Genomic DNA, 19,289 nt, shown 5'->3' on the forward strand with positions numbered 1-19,289 from the left:
TATTATGAGGGGCTTTTTTAGGTCGATTTACCCCCCCCCCCCCCCAAACAAAAAAAAGGAGTCAAAAAAGCAACCCTAGGCTCGTAGAGCAAGTGCTCTTTTAGCTGACGTCCATTTGATTTGGAGGATTGTTAGGGAGCTAAAATAGCAAGTTAATTTTAATTGGGGAGGTGTGGTTTTGGAAGTTGGTGGGTTGAAAGTCATGTGATTTCACAGAGCGTTGTTGTGGTAGAAGGTACATTTCGAGGCTTTGATTGGATAGACTAACTTTCAGCGTGCACCGTTGGATGGTTGAAAAAAAGGGCGGTGGCATTCAAGGGGACAGCAATACAATAGGTGGCTTAGCTCGACCACCATTAAAGAGAACACAACCCCCAAAAAAGGACCCCTTGTATTCAATTTATTGCCACCCTTTTATGGAGCTGCACCTGCACGGTCGAAAAAATAAATTTCCCAACCAATCATAAAGCTCAGATTTTCGATGTTCCTTATAAAGAAAGTGATTCTTTTAAAAAAAATGCCGTTTTTAAAAAGCTAAAATATCATTATTTAAAAAAAAATATTGTGACTAGAATGCCTCAATTTTTGTTAGATTTCAAAATTCTAGAAAATTTTTCTAGTTTTTTGAAGGCGCTTTTGAAATGAAAAAAAGTCAAGGTTTTGACGCTCTTTGTTAGCCTTGGATTTTTTTTTTTCAAAGCTGAGAAAAAAAAAGAAGTTTTTTTTGCAAACCCAGGAAGCAGGATTATACAGTTTGCAGGTTTCTTGTGACCACAAAAGGGGAGAAAAATTCAAGAACTTTAAATAGGGGGGCAGTTGGGAGGTTTTTACTTTGAGAAGGGCCCGGAGGGGTTAGCCAGGGCCCAGAATCAATACCTGGGGTTCCAGAAGCTCATTCACACACGGCTTTTTGCAGGTCTCACCAATAAAATCAGGGGGGGGAGGGGGTTGGGGAGGGGGAGATTCTGAGACGGGAGGGGGCGAAGAGGAGTTGGTTGGTCACAGTCAGCTGTTAGTCTTTCAATCTTGTTTACGCTCCTCCACACATGCTCTGCTGAGATAGCGCAATCAGACAAAGCTTGCCATCCTTCACCTTCAGATCTGTTAATAAAGGGTAGCGAAATAGTGGAAGTTGTGTGTGTGTGTGTGTGGTCTCTGCAGTCTTCTTCTCTGAGCACTTGAGATCATAGTGTAGTGGTTAGTTGCGTCCTTCTCTGTGTGGGTTTGTGTGTGTGTGTGTGCGCGCCCGCGCGTGTAGTGTTTGTGCTCTGCATCCTGCTTCTGTGACCGCCCCCACGTAGCTTCCATGGAGGGCGGCTGCGAGACGAAGGTGGCTAGCCCTGCCATAGTGAAGACCATGCGCAAGCTGCCCGATCTGCTTCAGTCCGTCAACATCAAGTATGTCAAGCTTGGTTACCGAAACTTCTACAGCCACGCCATGTACCTCGTGTTCCCGCCATTGCTGCTCTTCGTCGCCGCCGAAGTGCTGCGGCTGCGCCACCTGAACTTGGCGGAGCTCTGGGAGATGCTGCAGTTCAATCTGGTGAGCATAATGGCGTGCTCGGGCGCGCTCGTGATCGGAGCCACCATGTACTTCATCTCGCGGCCTCTCCCAGTCTACTTAGTAGACTTCGCCTGTGCGAAAGGAGAGGAGAAGCTCAAGTGCGCTACGCCGGCGTTTCTTGGGTATTCTAAAGGGACGGGCGCCTTCTCGGACACGAGCCTCGACTTCCAGCGCCGCATATGCGAGAGGTCCGGCCTCGGGGACGATACATACCTGCCGCCCATGGTCTTCAGGAACCCGCCCAACCCCTGCATGCAGGAGGCGCGCTACGAAGCCGACGCCATCATCTGCAACGCCATGGATAACCTCTTCCAAACCACAGGAATCTCCCCACGAGACATCGGCATTCTCATCGTTAACTCTAGCTTGTTTAACCCCACCCCCTCTCTCACCTCCATGATCGTCAACAAATACAAGATGAGAGGCAATTTGAAGAGCTTTAATCTGGGCGGCATGGGATGCAGCGCCGGCGTCATCTCCATCGACTTGGCGCGGAGGTTGCTGCAGGTTCACAAGAACTCTTATGCCCTTGTGATCAGCACGGAGAATATCACATTGAACTGGTATTGGGGCAACGAGAAGTCCATGCTGCTCTCTAACTGCATCTTCAGAATGGGAGGAGCTGCCATCTTGCTCTGTAACAGAAGGAAAGAGAAAGCCAGGGCCAAGTATGAGCTTGTCCACTCTGTAAGAACCCACAAAGGTGCAGATGACAAGCCCTTTAGATGTGTTTTCCAAGAACAAGACCCTACTGGTAGAGTGGGCGTTGCCCTCTCCAAGGACCTCATGGCTGTTGCAGGCGATGCACTGAAAACCAACATCACCACATTAGGCCCCCTTGTCCTCCCCATCACAGAGCAGCTCTTCTTCTTTGCTAGCTTGGTCATGAGAAAGCTCTCTCACACCAAGATCAAGCCCTACATCCCCGACTTCAAGCGCGCTTTCGAGCATTTCTGCATCCATGCCGGCGGCAGAGGAGTCCTTGATGAGATTGAGAAGAATCTACAGCTCTCTGAATGGCACATGGAGCCTTCTAGAATGACCCTCCACCGCTTCGGCAACACATCGAGCAGCTCCCTGTGGTATGAACTGGCCTACAGTGAAGCCAAGGGAAGGATCAACAAAGGGGATAGAGTGTGGCAAATTGCCTTTGGATCAGGCTTCAAGTGCAACAGTGCAGTGTGGAGAGCTCTCCAATCCATCCCCCCCTCCCTCTCAAGCAACCCTTGGAGCTCTTGCATTGATAAATACCCAGTAGCTGTGCCCACTATTAGGACATTGTAGCTTAATTAATGATGCATTACCATGTTAATCCATCGGCATAGAATATTCCCATTGAATTTCTCTGTGTAGTACTTAACAAGGTGATAACCTGTTAACAGATCTTGCTAAATAAGATTTCTTCCATTAGAAAGGGTTGCTCGTAGAACAGCCCTTGGGAAAAGTCCTTGAAAAATCCATAGAGAGCATTAGATGAGCTTCACCTGAGCTGGCAAACCATGGATGGGCAAATCAGCCGGATATAATATTATTATTGTTGTAGCGCAGCCTTGCGCCGTGTGTCCGTGATGTTTGTTCAACTAAAGTAATCTTCTTTTATTATGAATTCTTGTTGTGTCAATGTCTAGTGTATGTGAAATATTGAATTCAAACTGCACCGTTGTAAACGCGTCGCAATTAATGGCTGTGATCAAGTTACCTTCGTCCAGCAAGCTTACGGGAAGGTAGTAAAGATGTGTACTACTGGCCGTCACCCGTGGTAGGAACCGGCAGCTGCTGCCGTTTCATAAATAGGTTGGATTTCCAAAGTTTTTAAAGACCGTGAGTGTGCCATTCGTTGGTGCCTCCATTTGTATTTGTGTTGGGGGCTCTTTTTATTTTCCAGTTCCACCGTCTACCTGTGATCTTCCCCAATTGAGTCTACACGTGTATAATATATATAGAATAGAATGATAGTACCGACCTTTACTAAATGGCATAGACTGGGCCTATGGCGCCTTCGAAGCTCTCTAAGACATAGATTGGGCCCATGGCGTGGACTCTATTTTGGTCACCGCTTCCTCTCACTTCACAAAGAGGTGTTCACAAAGAGATGAAAGAGAGTGTGTTCACAAAGCGTTGCCCCTTAGGGAGAAGAAATAACCATAAGCATAGTAATATTAAACAATGATGGACAAAATATAGATTTTCACCCCTAGATACAAGAACTTGGCCAGTCTACCTATTTAAAATCTACCACTTTAAAAATCAAAGTTGCTAAAGTCCTACTCAATAATGCCTAATTATAGCCTAATAATGCCATGATAGATCAAAACATGAAGCTTTCAAAATAATTGATTATGCGTTGGTGTGCACAACTTATGGTTCTTTTGTGACTCTCCTTGTTGAGACCAAAAGGAGGGGCTCACAATTTTACATCCAAACTCGGATCAAATTTGTAGTCAAATTGAATGGCTTGGGCATTTTGCATGTACACACCTAAAATTGTTTTGGTTATTTTTAGTTTCTCCTTGAGACCAGATGGAGAGGTATGTACTTTTACCTTCGGTATTTGATCAAATTTATAGTAAAATTGAATGGTTGGGGCTTTCTCCATCTAGTGGTGCACTTGGAACTTCAAAATTTAATTGTTTAGAGAAACTTGACTAAATCCTCTCCCAATCACATGGGGATATGAAATAACGAAAACTATTTTTCTTACTATAATTCGTGTCTTTGTATACAATTGAATAAGGTCGAATCTTCTTGATATCTAATTATTCTTTGTTATTAAAATACACTTTTAAGGTTATGTAATATATACATTTTAAAGGTTACATTTATTAAACTATACTTTTAAGGTTACATTTTTTATGTGATATATAATAAATTATAGATTTATTATTACTGATATAAATATGATATCATTTATAAAAAACATTGATATAATTATCAATATCATGTCTATTATGAGTATTTATATTCTATATAAATATATAATGCTGTAAGGATACCATATGTATATTATGAATATGAAATATTTAACAACGGTTTTATTTTATATTAGATTTGAAAAAAATGAGATAAAAAACATATAAGGTTGAGACTAGACTTTGTTATAGTTGTATATGAAAAACCAAAGTATTGCAAGCTTGCTTGCTTGATCGATCATCATCGCTCAGTCGTGATTGTGGTCCTCGCTCGGTCCTACACCGGTTGGAGAAAGAAAATCCTCATCCCCATTGATTTAGATCTAGATCTAGGATATTAATTCCCTTTGTATATTATCAATGAAGATCCCTATTTCAATAGTTGAGGAGGTGGATCCATTATCATCATTGTTACCTCATGGCTTATTGATCTCATTTGATGAAATGAATGCAAGCTCTTCATCGGTGCAAGTTTGCTCATTCTCTAAGACAATTGCTCTGATCTTTAAAATATTTTAGTTTTTATTTTGATCGGATGTGTAAATGTACCCTTTAATGAATGTATGACATTGATAGGTGTATAAAAAGAGGCAACTTGATTCTTCACACTCCTTTCCTCCGTCCTCGTCATTAATATACATGGTGTGCCTCAGCTTTGGCCCCACCTTCTCATTGATTATCCTTGTCTATGCTCTCCCTAGGAAACCTGTCTCCTAAATTCATCCCTTATTAGGTTTATGTCTTTTTTGCCAATCAAATGGTCTAAATGTTTGGTGCTACATTCTTGAGGATGTGCGCTAGATCTCAAAGATAATAAATCCTCAACTTGACCCAATAATATGAAAGATAAAGAGGATTAAGTATTTCTCCTTTCCTTTTATCCCTTTCGAGGTACCAACTCTCAATGCAAACTAGATGGAGTGTGAGGAGAACTAAATGTTTATATCCCCAATTTAATATGAACTGTAAGGACACTTCCACAATAGCTTCTGGGAGGGTTTCAATCCTATATCATGGGGGTGATGTACTATAGAGATCAACCAAGGTATGGACTATACCTATACTAAGAGAGTAGTCACCATAGAGATAGACAACTAAGACAACATGCCAAGATGTGAGATCTCGCATATACGTCTATCGTTGATTCTTTGAACTTCACCATAGAGCCACAACCAAAAAGAGTTGGATTTAGAACCTACTCCTCAATGTAAGATTCCTCCCCCAGCCCCTCAAGATGTCCAGTTTCTCCCCCTGTAAATCAATACCCTTTTCAAAATAATAACAGATCTTGTTTCTATCTGTTTTGGCCTAGAGAGAGAAAATATTCTAGAGAGAGATAATTCAGTTTCTAGATATCTTTGGATGGAAAAATATCCCTTCTTATTAAAATGATTTTTCCTAAAACAGAAATTTAAAAAGAACTTTCCAGTGTGCAATTGGAATAAATTGAAAATAGGTAAAAAGGACCTTAGCCCGAGGGTCCAGATTTTTTGAAAATTTTGGATTAAGGTTTCTATGGACCAATAAGATTAATCCAAATGTACGGAGGAGATAAATTGAAGAATAAAAGAAAAATCCCCCAAAAATGAGTAAATACTCACATAAGATATAGAGTTGACTAAGGACAAGGTTTATTAGTTAAAAAAGAAGAGATATTTAGAGGAAATGATGCATTTTTGACACCTCAGTGTGGGGAATTCCCCTCATGAAGGAGGCACCTATTTCACATGTGTGGGTGAGTTTTAAACTCACAAATAATGAGATATTTTTATCTCTCCTCTCTCCTGTTTCAACTAGATCCAAAAAGTGAGCTAAACTGACCCAAAAATGGTCAAAATTGACCAAACTGATTTGGTCAAAATTGACCAAACTGATTTAGAAAATTCTAGAATCAGTTTGCTTGGTTAGAGGCATTTTTTCCTATAAATAGAAGCCTCCCCCTTTGTAAAAGGTTAATAGTGTTTATGCATTGTTACTCTACTCCTCCCCAGAGTCAAATACATTGAATTCAATTGTTTTTGACTAAATCCTCCCCAAAAGAACTGGTGGCCACTCTTGTTGCTGTAAACAAGAGTAGAACCCTCAATCTCTCAAGCCAAAGGAAAGCTTACAAGTTCCATGTAAGCTTAATTCTTACTTATTGTGAATTTTAAATCTATGGTTTTCTTAAATTTTATGCTTTGTAAATGTTTGAATTAAAATCTGATGCTATGCCTTGATGGAAAGGCCACCCCTTCTCTTCTTTACAATTCAGCCCTTCTTAATCCTAGAAAGTTTAAATAAAAGATTGATTAAACTCTTTTCATTGTTTACTCTCTTGATTTTTGGAAAATGGAGTAGATTAGAGATATTAGAATTCAAATTGGATTAATTCAAGTAATAAATTGGATGTTAAAATTGAGAAATGGTCAGCTATTTATTTTATTTCAAAAGAGTTATTCTGATTAATTTTGATTTTATGCATAGAAAGATGCATAAGGGAATTTATTTTAATTTCAAAAGAGTTATTCTCATTGATTTTGATTTTATGCATAGAAAGATGCATAAGGGAATTTATTTTAATTTCAAAAGAGTTATTCTCATTAATTTTGATTTTATGCATAGAAAGATGCATAAGGGAATTTATTTTTATTTCAAAAGAGTTATTCTCATTAATTTTGATTTTATGCATAGAAAGATGCATAAGGAAATTATTTTTATTCCAAAAGTGTTAATTTCATTAAAATTGATTTTATGCGTAGAAAATGCATAAAGGAATTATTTTTATTTTAAAAGTGTTATTTTTCTTAAAATTGAATTTATGCATAAATAGATGCATAAAAGGATCTTGTTAAAAGTGTTATTCCCACTGAAGTTGATTTTATGCATAAATAGATGCGTAAAGAAACTTTATATCAAAAATTAAAAATTCTCTTAAATTCTATGTTTAAACGAATGTGATGAAGAGAATAGATGTGATGAGAATCAGATAGATGTGAATGAATAGATGGATGTGATCTGAATAAAATCAGATAGATGTGAATGAATGGGTGAGATGTGATGAGAATCAGATAGATGTGAATGAATGGATGGATGGATGTGATCTGAATAGAAGTGACGAGAATGTGATGTGATGAGGTGCGATGTGAATCAGATAAATGTGAATGAATGGATGAGATGTGATGTCATGTGAATCAGAATGTAAATGAATGATATGGGATATGAGTGAATGTATGTGATGATAATGGATGTGAATGTGTATGATAAGAATGGATGTGAATAAGCATGTGAAAGAATGGATAAGGATGTGTATGAGAAGAATGGATGTGAATGTGTATGTGAAGAATGGATGTGAATGTGTATGTGAAGAATGGATGTGAATGAGTATGTGGAAGAATGGATGTGGATGTATGAGAAAGAACGGATATAGATGTGTATGTAAAAGAATATATGTGGATGTGAATGTGATGGATATGAATTCAATGTGATGTGATGGATATGAATTCAATGTGATGTGATGGATGTGAATGGAGGTGATGTGATGTAAAATGGATAGATGTGAATGGATGTGATGTCATGTGAATCGAGATGTGAATGGAAGTGATATTATGTGAATTGGGATGTGAATGAATGATATGAGATGTGAATAGATATGATGTCATGTGAATCGAGATGTGAATGAATGATATGAGATGTGAATGGGATGTGATGTCATGTGAATCGGGATGTGAATGGAAGTGATGTCATGTGAATCAAGATGTGAATGAATGATATGAGATGTGAATGGATGTGATGTCATGTAAATCGGGATGTGAATGAATGATATGGGATGTGAGTGGATGAGATGTCATGAGAATCGAGATGTGAATGAATGATATGGGATGAGAATGGATGTGATGTCATGTGAATCGAGATGTGATGAATGTGATGTGATGTGATGCGAATCGGGTTAATATGAATGGATGAGATGTGAATGAATATGATGTGATAAGATGTGGATATGGGTAAATGCGAGTGGATGAGATCTGATGAGGATATTTGAGGAAAGAAGTGATGAGATGGAAATTGATGCGATTGAATAAGAATGGGAATTTATATAAAATGAATGTGGATTAAGTAATGTTGATTAATGTGGAAAGACAAGAGTTCGTTATAGAAACTGTATTTATGGCCTGTTTTTAAATGACTGCTTTATGTCAAGAATGCTAGGAAAGCGTTTTGACCGTCTTGTGATTAAGGTCGTGGAGACCTAGTTGATAAAGTTGCAACAGCTGACGGAGAGTCAACGGAGGATGTCTCGCGTAGCAAGGTCAGCCAAGGTCTTGACCAGCCTCGGTTCGATTAAAATGGTGAGCTTCCGGTACGGTGGATGAGGGACCAAGGAAGCGGCCTATGAGTGAAGAGCTAGGTCACCTCTGCGAAGGATCTTAGAGGGTGCTGACCATACGGTGCTCGGGCTTTGGGTCGCCCCGACGATACCCACACGTGCGTCGTGGAAGATATTAGAACAAGGAGTAAGAGTTATTTGCTGAATTCGGGCATGGATCTGGTTGATTGACCTTGCTGGTCCATGGCCCTTTTATCCGTTGGTTGATCTTGCTGATTCTCAAGAGAGTTTCCATTTTGATATATGAATATATTACCGGTAACTATGAGCTAGGAACTATCGAAAAGGCCCCTGAGTGGTCAGGTGTGGTGAGCGTTCTAGTTGTCAATGATGCCATAGATACAACGATGAAGGAATGATCGGAAATAAGGATTAAATTGGAGATTTTGAGGATTATGATCAGTGAGACAATGGTTTCATTAAATGATTGTTTTTAAAGATAGATGATGCTGAGAAAAAGGCAATTTCATATTGGGTGTGTAAGTGGTGTGACTAGTTTTAAGTTTGCATGAATATCTGGCTAGGGAACCTGGGAACTCTATTCCCTAGTACCCGGGACAAAACCTAACCAAATTCTTAATTGGATCCCATCACTACAGTGGTTGGGCGGTTGGCTAACCCATGGGACTAGATGGGGTTAGGCTGGACTGATGGATCCCTAATTTGAGACTCAATTTTGTTATGGTACGATAGATGAAGTAAATCCCGAACAAAAATTGTTCTATGGAAAAGAATCAACGGCTGTAACTCTCAATGAGGAAAAAAGCATTGGTCTCTATGATCCAAGTGTAATCTTTTCCCTGATGTGACTATGGGACTTACGGGTTCGATCAGATCAGTTCTGTTAGATAAGACTTTTGACTACATTAGAGAAAAGTTATCCTGGAGGAATCTCCCGTGCTTTCCGGGCAAGGGAAGCTTTTTTGGGTTCGGTTTTGGATGAGCTGATGGATTAGTGTCTTGTTGGGATATCCATGGGCAAGGCTCCGAGTGTGGGACCCTGCCCCGCACAAGAATTGCTACTTCCGCTGCTAGCACCCCTGAATTTGTTACGCGGTGGGGACATGGATCTCACAGCTAGTATTAGAGCAAATTGGCTAAAGTGGATCAACCAAGAAGCCAAAAATGTCATAAATTGATGAAGTAATAGTAAAAGGTTGGAATGGTGTGATGAAACTCATACAAATCGATATTCAAATGAAATTCTTAATTTGATAACTGGGTCTTCAGATGGAAGTACTGCAATTGTATGAAATCCATGACCTGCTTGAGGCCTAGACATGATGGTATTTACCTTATAGTTCCAAGGATCGTGACTACCCGTATATACCGAGGGTATAACTGCAGCTCTTTATTGCTGGCAGTATATACGAGTAAATCTAAGATCTTGAAATTATAAGCTAAAATGCTATCCAGATGATGAATTCGAATGTGGTTGATATGATTTTAAAATTCTGATTGAGAACTAATGAGTTGAATTGGATTCTGATTGAAAAATGATGATTCCTGAATTTTTGGTTGAAAAGCGATAAACTGAGCAAAACCACAATGAGGATGAAGGGACGAGTCCCTGTGTTGATGTTCATAATAACTAGAATGATGATAATGACTTCAGCAAATCACTATGAGATTAGTGGATTGTGCTGACAGATTGCTACTGTTAATTCTTGACCCAGTGCATCAAGTTAAGGAATGACAAATTAAAAATCTATAAAATTGAAATCCCCCATGGAGTATTGGTTAGATGGAAATTTCGGTCTAATAGACCATTATTGTGTTAAAGATATGATGGAAATTTCGGTCTAATAGACCATTATTGTGTTAAAGATATGAATGATATGTTCTGAATGAATTGTTATCTGATAATACGAGTATCTTTATCCCACGATTTTGTGGGGAGCCGACCTATCTAAAGAACCCCAGAATCAGATGAACAAAAAATTGGATTTGAATCATAAATAAAGGGACTTAACAAGATTTTTTGTATTGATAGGAACATGGATCGAGGTCGTTATCGTGGTAGAAATGATAACCCCCAACTTGATGATGAGGAAGAGCTCGACTTGGATGTTCGTAAAACTCTTCATAGTTCGCAGCAGCCTGGACCTTTCAAAGGTCAAGGGAAAAACTTGGGCGAGGCTGTGGAGAAGTGGATCGAAGCAATGGAAGAGTACTTTGGTGTCACCGGGTACAATAAGAAGAGCAAAATGGCTCTTGCACAAGGCTGAAGATAGTAGAAACAGCCAGAGTGGCACGGAGAAACCACTGCGAGACAAACCGTCTGGATCAAAATACCCAGACATGGAATGATCTCAAAATTTACCTAAGGACGAGGTTCTGTCCTCCCGGCTTTTTGGAAACAAAGATGAACGAATTCTTAGAGTTAACCCAGGGGAGCAGAACTATTGAAGTAGATCACCAAGCGTTCGCTCTCCTCCTGAAATACTCGCCACCACTGAATGAAGAACAGCTGATGGCCACGTTCATTCAGGGAGACTGAACGAACCTTTGAATATTTTGGTGAAGAACGCCAAGCTAGTTTCCATGGCCGAAGCAGTGCGGATGGCGAAGGATTTCTCCAAGGCCTTTGATGTCAAGGTGCCACCAAAGCCAGCACCATCACATAGTTCCAGAAGGTGATTCCAACCTTCCACCACCTAAGAGATATCAAGGTCAAGCCCAGGATATGGGAAGTTTCAGAATGGAAGAAATGTCCTTTTCCCGAAACTCAATCCCCTCGAATTCAACTTCAGAAGTTCCACCCTTGAACAAGGGAGTGAAATGCTATAACTGTCAAGGATTTGGACATCACAGTATGGATTGTCCAACTCCTTTTGGATCAAGGTTTTCAGGGCGGCAGAGAAATCAGGGATCAAGATTCCAGACTCTAGCTCCTTCCTTCCAGAGTAATCAGGTTTCTATCCGCCAAAATCAGGGAAATCCCTGAGGTAGACCCTCTAACCAACCCGCAGTTTCAAACCAAAATAATGCAAGACCTCTACCTCAGAATAGGGGAAATCAAAGAGAGTTGTTCCCAAATTGGCCGTCCACTTTCAAGGCAGTAACGATGGAAGTGATTGAAGAAGAAGAAGAAGATGAAAGAGGACATCTCGTGTTTTTTAAGTGTGGTAGGAATTAAGATTCCTCCCCCAGCCCCTCAAGATGTCCAGTTTCTCCCCCTGTAATCAATACCCTTTTCAAAATAATAACAGATCTTGTTTCTATCTTTTGGCCTAGAGAGAGAAAATGTTCTAGAGAGAGATAATTCAATTTCTAGATATCTTTGGATAGAAAAATATCCCTTCTTATTAAAATGATTTCCCCTAAAATAGAAATTCAAAAAGAACTTTTCAGTGTGCAATTGGAATAAATTGAAAATAGGTAAAAAGGACCTTAGCCTGAGGGTCCAGATTTTTTCAAAATTTTGCATTAAGGTTCCTATGGACCAATAAGATTAATCCAAATGTAGGGAGGAGATAAATTGAAGAATAAAATAAAAATCCCCCAAAAATGAGTAAATACTCACATAAGATGAAGAGTTGAGTAAGGACAAGGTTTATTAGTTAAAAAAGGAGAGATATTTAGAGGAAATGATGCATTTTTGACACCTCAGTGTGGGGAATTTCCCTCATGAAGGCGGCGCCTATTTCACATGTGTGGATGAGTTTTAAACTCACAAATAATGAGATATTTTCATCTCTCCTCTCTCCTGTTTCAACTAGATCCAAAAAGTGAGCTAAACTGACCCAAAAATGGTCAAAATTGACCAAACTGATCTGAAAAATTCTAGAATCAGTTTGCTTGGTTAGAGGCTCATTTTTTCCTATAAATAAAAGCCTTCCCCTTTGTAAAAGGTTAATAGTGTTTATGCACTGTTTGTGAATGGATGTAATGTCATGTGAATCGCGATGTGAATGGAAGTGATGTTATGTGAATCGAGATGTGAATGAATGATATGAGATGTGAATGGATGTGATGTCATGTGAATCGGGATGTGAATGAATGATATGGATGTGATGTCATGTGAATCAGGATGTGAATGAATGATATGAGATGTGAATGGATGTGATGTCATGTGAATCAGGATGTGAAGGAATGATATGGGATGTGAATGGAAGTGATGTCATGTAAATCGAGATGTGAATGTGATGGATATGAATTGAATGTGATGTGATGGATGTGAATGGATGGAGGTGATGTGATGGATGTGAATGGATGGAGGTGATGTGATGTAAAATGGATAGATGTGAATGGATGTAATGTCATGTGAATCGCGATGTGAATGGAAGTGATGTTATGTGAATCGGGATGTGAATGAATGATATGAGATGTGAATGGATGTGATCTCATGTGAATCGGGATGTGAATGATATGGATGTGATGTCATGTGAATGAATGATATGGATGTGATGTCATGTGAATCGGGATGTGAATGAATGAATGATATGGATGTGATGTCATGTGAATCGGGATGTGAATGAATGAATGGATGTGATCTCATGTGAATCGGGATGTGAATGAATGATATGGATGTGATGTCATGTGAATCGGGATGTGAATGAATGATATGAGATGTGAATGGATGTAATGTCATGTGAATCAGGATGTGAATGAATGATATGGGATGTGAATGGAAGTGATGTCATGTGAATGAATGATATGGGATGTGAATGAATGATATGGGATGTGAATGGAAGTGATGTCATGCGAATCGAGATGTGAATGAATGATATGAGATGTGAATGGATGTGATGTCATGTGAATCGGGATGTGAATGAATGATATGGGATGTGAGTGGATATGGGATGAGAATGGATGTGATGTCATGTGAATTGAGATGCGATGAATGTGATGTGATGTGATGAATGTGAGGTGATGTGATGTGATGAATGTGATGTGATGTGATGCGATGCGAATCGGGTAAATATGAATGGATGAGATGTGAATGAATATGATGTGATGAGACGTGGATATGGGTAAATGCCAGTGGATGAGATCTGATGAGGATATTTGAGGAAAGAAGTGATGAGATGGAAAATGATGCGATTGAATGAGAATGGGAAATGGTAAATATGAATGGATGAGATGTGAATGAATATGATGTGATGAGATGTGGATATGGGTAAATGCGAGTGGATGATATCTGATGAGATGTGGATATGGGTAAATGCGAGAGGATGAGATCTGATGAGGATATTTGAGAAAAGAAGTGATGAGATGGCAAATGATGTGATTGAATGAGAATGGGAAATGATGCGATTGAATGAGAATGGGAAATGATGCGATTGAATGAGAATGGGAATTTATATGAAATGAATGTGGATTAAGTAATATGGATATGGGTAAATGCGAGTGGATGAGATCTGATGAGGATATTTGAGGAAAGAAGTGATGAGATGGAAAATGATGTGATTGAATGAGAATGGGAAATGATGTGATTGAATGAGAATGGGAAATGATGCGATTGAATGAGAATGGGAAATGATGCGATTGAATAAGAATGGAAAATGATGCGATTGAATAAGAATGGAAAATGATGCGATTGAATGAGAATAGGAATTTATATGAAATGAATGTGGATTAAGTAATGTTGATTATTGTGGAAAGACGAGAGTTCGTTATAGAAACTGTATTTATGGCCTGTTTTTAAATGACTGTTTTATGTCAAGAATGCTGGGAAAGCATTTTGACCGTCTTGTGATTAAGGTCGTGGAGACCTAGCTGATAAAGTTGCAACAGCTGTGACGGAGAGTCAACGGAAGACGTCTCACGTAGTAAGGTCAGCCGAGGTCTTGACCAGCCTCAGTTCGATTAAAATGGTGAGCTTCCGGTACGGTGGATGAGGGATCAAGGAAGTCACCTATGAGTGAAGCGCTAGGTCACCTCTGCGAAGGATCCTAGAGGGTGCTGACCATACGGTGCTCGGGCTCTGGGTCGTCGACGATACCCACACGTGCGTCGTGGAAGATATTGGAACAAGGAGTAAGAGTTGTTTTCTGAATTCGGGCGACAAGGATCTCACAGTTGGTATCAGAGCAAATTGGCTAAAGTGGATCAACCGAGAAGCCAAAAATGTCATAAACTAATGAAGTAGCAGTAAAAGGTTGGAATTGTGTGATGAAGTTCATACAAATTGATATTCAGAATGAAATTCTTAATTTGATAACTGGGTCTTCAGATAGAAGTACTGCAATTGTATGGAGTCCCTGACCTGCTTGAGGCCTAGACATGATGGTATTTACCTTATAGTTCCAAGGACATGATGGTATTTACCTTATAGTTCCAAGGACAATGACTACCCGTATATACCAAGGGTATAACTGCAGCTCTTTACTGGCAGTATATAACGAGTAAATCTAAGATCTTGAAATTATAAGCTAAAATGCTATCCAGATGATGAATTCGAATGTGGTTGATATGATTTTAAAATTCTGATTGAGAATTGATGAGTTGAATTGGATTCTGATTGAAAAATAATGATTCCTAAATTTTTGGTTGAAAAGCGATAAATTGAGCAAAACCACAATGAGGATGAATGGGACGAGTCCCTATGTTGATGTTCGTAACTAGAATGATGATAATGACTTCAGCAAATCACTATGAGATTAGTGGATTGTGCTGACAGAGATTGCTACTGTTAACTCTTGACCCAGTGGATCAAGTTAAGGGATGACAAATTAAAAATCTATAAAATTGAAATCCCCCATGGAGTATTGTGCAGATGGAAATTTCGGTCTAATAGACCATTATTGTGTTAAAGATATAAATGATATGTTCTGAATGAATTGTTATCTGATAATGCGAGTATCTTTATCCCACGATTTTGTGGGGAGCTGACCTATCTACAGAACCCCAGAATCAGATGAATCAAAAATCGGATTTGAATCATAAATAAAGGGACTTAACAAGATTTTTCATATTGATAGGAACATGGATCGAGGTTGTCGTGGTAGAAATGATAACCCCCAACTTGATGAGGAAGAGCTCGACTTGGATGTTCGTAAAACTCTTTATAGTTTGCAGCCTGGACCTTTCATGGGTCAAGGGGAAAACTTGGGTGAGGCTGTGGAGAAGTGGATCGAAGCAATGGACTCAGAATAGGGAAAATCAAAGAGAGTTGTTTCCAAATTGGACGTCCACTTCCAAGGCATTAATGTTGGAAGTGATTGAAGAAGATGAAAGAGATCATACTCCACCTGCGATATGAGGACATCTCACGTTTTTTAAGTAGGGTAGGATGTACTGTAATCAATACTCTTTTCAGAGTAGTAAAATATCTTGTTTCTATCTGTTTTGGCCTAGAGAGAGAAAATATTCTAGAGAGAGATAATTCAGTTTCTAGATATCTTTGGATGGAAAAATATCCCTTAGATTTCCCTTGAAACAAAAATTCAAAAAGAACTTTCCAGTGTGCAATTAGAATAAATTGAAAATAGGTAAAAAGGACCTTAGCTTGAGGGTCCAGATTTTCTGAAAATTTTGGATTAAGGTTTCTATGGACCAATAAGATTAATCCAAATGTATGGAGGAGATAAATTGAAGAATAAAAGAAAAATCTCCCAAAAATGAGTAAATACTCACATAAGATATAGAGTTGACTAAGGACAAGGTTTATTAGTTAAAAAAGAAGAGATATTTAGAGGAAATGATGCATTTTTGACACCTCAGTGTGGGGAATTCCCCTCATGATTTCACATGTGTGGATGAGTTTTAAACTCACAAATAATGAGATATTTTTATCTCTCCTCTCTCCTGTTTCAACTAGATCCAAAAAGTGAGCTAAACTGACCCAAAAATGGTCAAAATTGACCAAACTGATTTGGAAAATTCTAGAATCAGTTTGCTTGGTTAGAGGCATTTTTTCCTATAAATAGAAGCCTCCCCCTTTGTAAAAGGTTAATAGTGTTTATGCACTATTACTCTACTCCTCCCAAGAGTCAAATACATTGAATTCAATTGTTTTTGACTAAATCCTCTCCAAAAGAATTGGTGGCCACTCTTGTTGCTGTAAACAAGAGAAGAACCCTCAATCCCTCAAGCCAAAGGAAAGCTTACAAGTTTCATGTAAGCTTAATTCTTACTTATTGTGAATTTTAAATCTATGGTTTTCTTAAATTTTATGCTTTGTAAATGTTTGAATTAAAATCTGATGCTATGCCTTGATGGAAAGGCCACCCCTTCTCTTCTTTACAATTCAGCCCTTCTTAATCCTAGAAAGTTTAAATAAAAGATTGATTAAACTCTTTTCATTGTTTACTCTCTTGATTTTTGGAGAATGGAGTAGATTAGAGATATTAGAATTCAAATTGGATTAATTCAAGTCATAAATTGAATGTTAAAATTGAGAAATGGTCAGCCATACAAAGGAGGTTATGGCAAAATTTTCTTAAATTTTGTGGAACTAAAGTTTATCATTAGGGTATTCTAAAAGAGTAATTCCTTCCGTTCGTGCATTCTAAAAGAGTTATTTTTATTTCAAAAGTGTCATTCCCATTAAAATTGTTAAGAGTTGTTTTTTGAATTCGGGCATGGATCTGGTGGATTGACCCTGCTGGTCCTCAACGGATGAGTCCATGGCCCTTTTATATGGATCCGTTGGTTGATCTTGCTGATTCTCAATGGAGTTTCCATTTTGATATGTGAATATATTGCCGGTTATACTATGAGCTAGGAACTATCGAAAAGGCCCCTGATGAGTGGTCAGGTGGTGAGCGTTCTGGTTGCCAATGATACCATAGATACACCGATGAGGAATGATTGGAAATAAGGATTCAACCGGAGATTTTGAGGATTATGATCAGTGAGACAATGGTTTCATTAAATGATTGTTTTTAAAGATAGATGATGCTGAGAAAAAGGCAATTTCATATTGGGTGTGTCAGTGGTATGACTAGTTTTAAGTTTACATGAATATCCGGCTAGGGGGCTTGGGAACTCTTTTTCCTGGTACCCAGGACAAAACCTAACCAAATTCTTAATTGGATCCTATCACTACAGTGGTTGGGCGGTTGGCTAACCCATGGGATTGGATGGGGTTAGGCTAGACTGATGGATCCCTAATTTGAGACTCATGTACGATAGATGAAGTAAATCCCGGACAAAAATTGTTCTATGGAAAAGAATCAACGGCTGTGCCTCTCAATGAGGAAAAAAGCGTTGGTCTCTATGATCCAAGTGCAATCTTTTCCCTGATCTGACTATGGGACCTACGGGTTCGGTTAGATCAGTTCTGTTAGATAAGGCTTTTAACTAAGTTAGAGAAAAGTTATCTTGGAGGAATCGCCCGTGCTTTCCGGGCAAGGGAAGTTTTCCGAGTTCGGTTTTGGATGAACCGATGGATTAGTCTCTTGTCCGGATATCCATGGGCAAGGCTTCGAGTGTGGGACCTTGTCTCGCACAAGAAGTGTTACTTTCGCTACTAGCACCCCTGAATTCGTTATGCGGTGGGGACAGGGATCTCACATTCAAGATCTTTCTAGATAATGATATGTCAAATGAGCTAGTTTTGACAAAAGCTTAAAAGGGTTCACCATGCTCCTATTTTTTAAATCTTGCAAAATGGGAATTGGGATTTTCCCAAACTCCCTGATTTCTACCTCTAGAGACACAAACCTTTTACTCACTATAGCACCAAATCTAGGCCTCTACCCCTGGACATCTAAACCCTCTACTCTTGCTAGCTCCAAATCTAGGCCATTCCAAAGTACCACAAAGAGTGTCTCTCCCATGAATAGTGAACATTGCTTCATCATGTACATAGTTATAGGTGAGGATGACATGTAATGAGTCCAGATACTACATGAAGTTGATGCCAATATTAATGAATACACAATATTTTCATAGTACATTGGCCCTATTCTTCATAGTGAATTGGCCCAAAGACATGTACATAGTTATAGGTGAGGATGACATGTAATGAGTCCAAATACTACATGAAGTTGATGCCAATATTAATGAATACACAATATTCTTCATAGTACATTGGCCCTATTCTTCATAGTGAATTGGCCCAAAGACATGAGGTTTTGATGCCAATCTTAATGAATACACAATATTTACATAGTACATTGGCCCTATTCTTCATAGTGAATTGGCCAAAAGACATGAGCTTTTGATGCAAATCTTAATGAATACACAAGATTTGCATAGTACATCGGCCTTAGTTTACTTTTGGCAGCTTGTTTTTTTTCCCTTTTTCATGTTGACTTGACATCCATTTACTCATGGATCTCTCGTAGACTCTTTGGGTCTTTTGTATATGCTAATATAATATTCCTTTCTTTCTTTTCTCTCCCTCCCCCCCCCCCTCTCTCTCTCTATGAATACACAAGATTACATAGTACATATGCCTTGATTTGCTTTTGGCAACTTAGTTTTTTTTTCCTTTTTCATGTTGTCTTGACATTCGTTTACTCATGGATATCTCATAGACTCTTTGGGTCATTTGTAT

General features: G+C 38.9%; 1 pseudogene across 1 annotated transcript; it reads left to right on the forward strand.

The window, feature by feature from the left end:
• Positions 1 to 729: 729 nt before the first annotated feature.
• LOC147618600 (3-ketoacyl-CoA synthase 11 pseudogene) lies at positions 730 to 3,170 on the forward strand (annotated as a pseudogene). Its single transcript, XR_015261926.1, has one exon. The product of XR_015261926.1 is annotated as a 3-ketoacyl-CoA synthase 11 pseudogene (transcript).
• The last annotated feature ends 16,119 nt before the right edge of the window (positions 3,171 to 19,289 follow it).

Source organism: Cibotium barometz, chromosome 34 (assembly GCF_041138505.1).
Source record: "Cibotium barometz isolate CiBa-2024 chromosome 34, ASM4113850v1, whole genome shotgun sequence".
Lineage (NCBI taxonomy): Eukaryota > Viridiplantae > Streptophyta > Polypodiopsida > Cyatheales > Cibotiaceae > Cibotium > Cibotium barometz.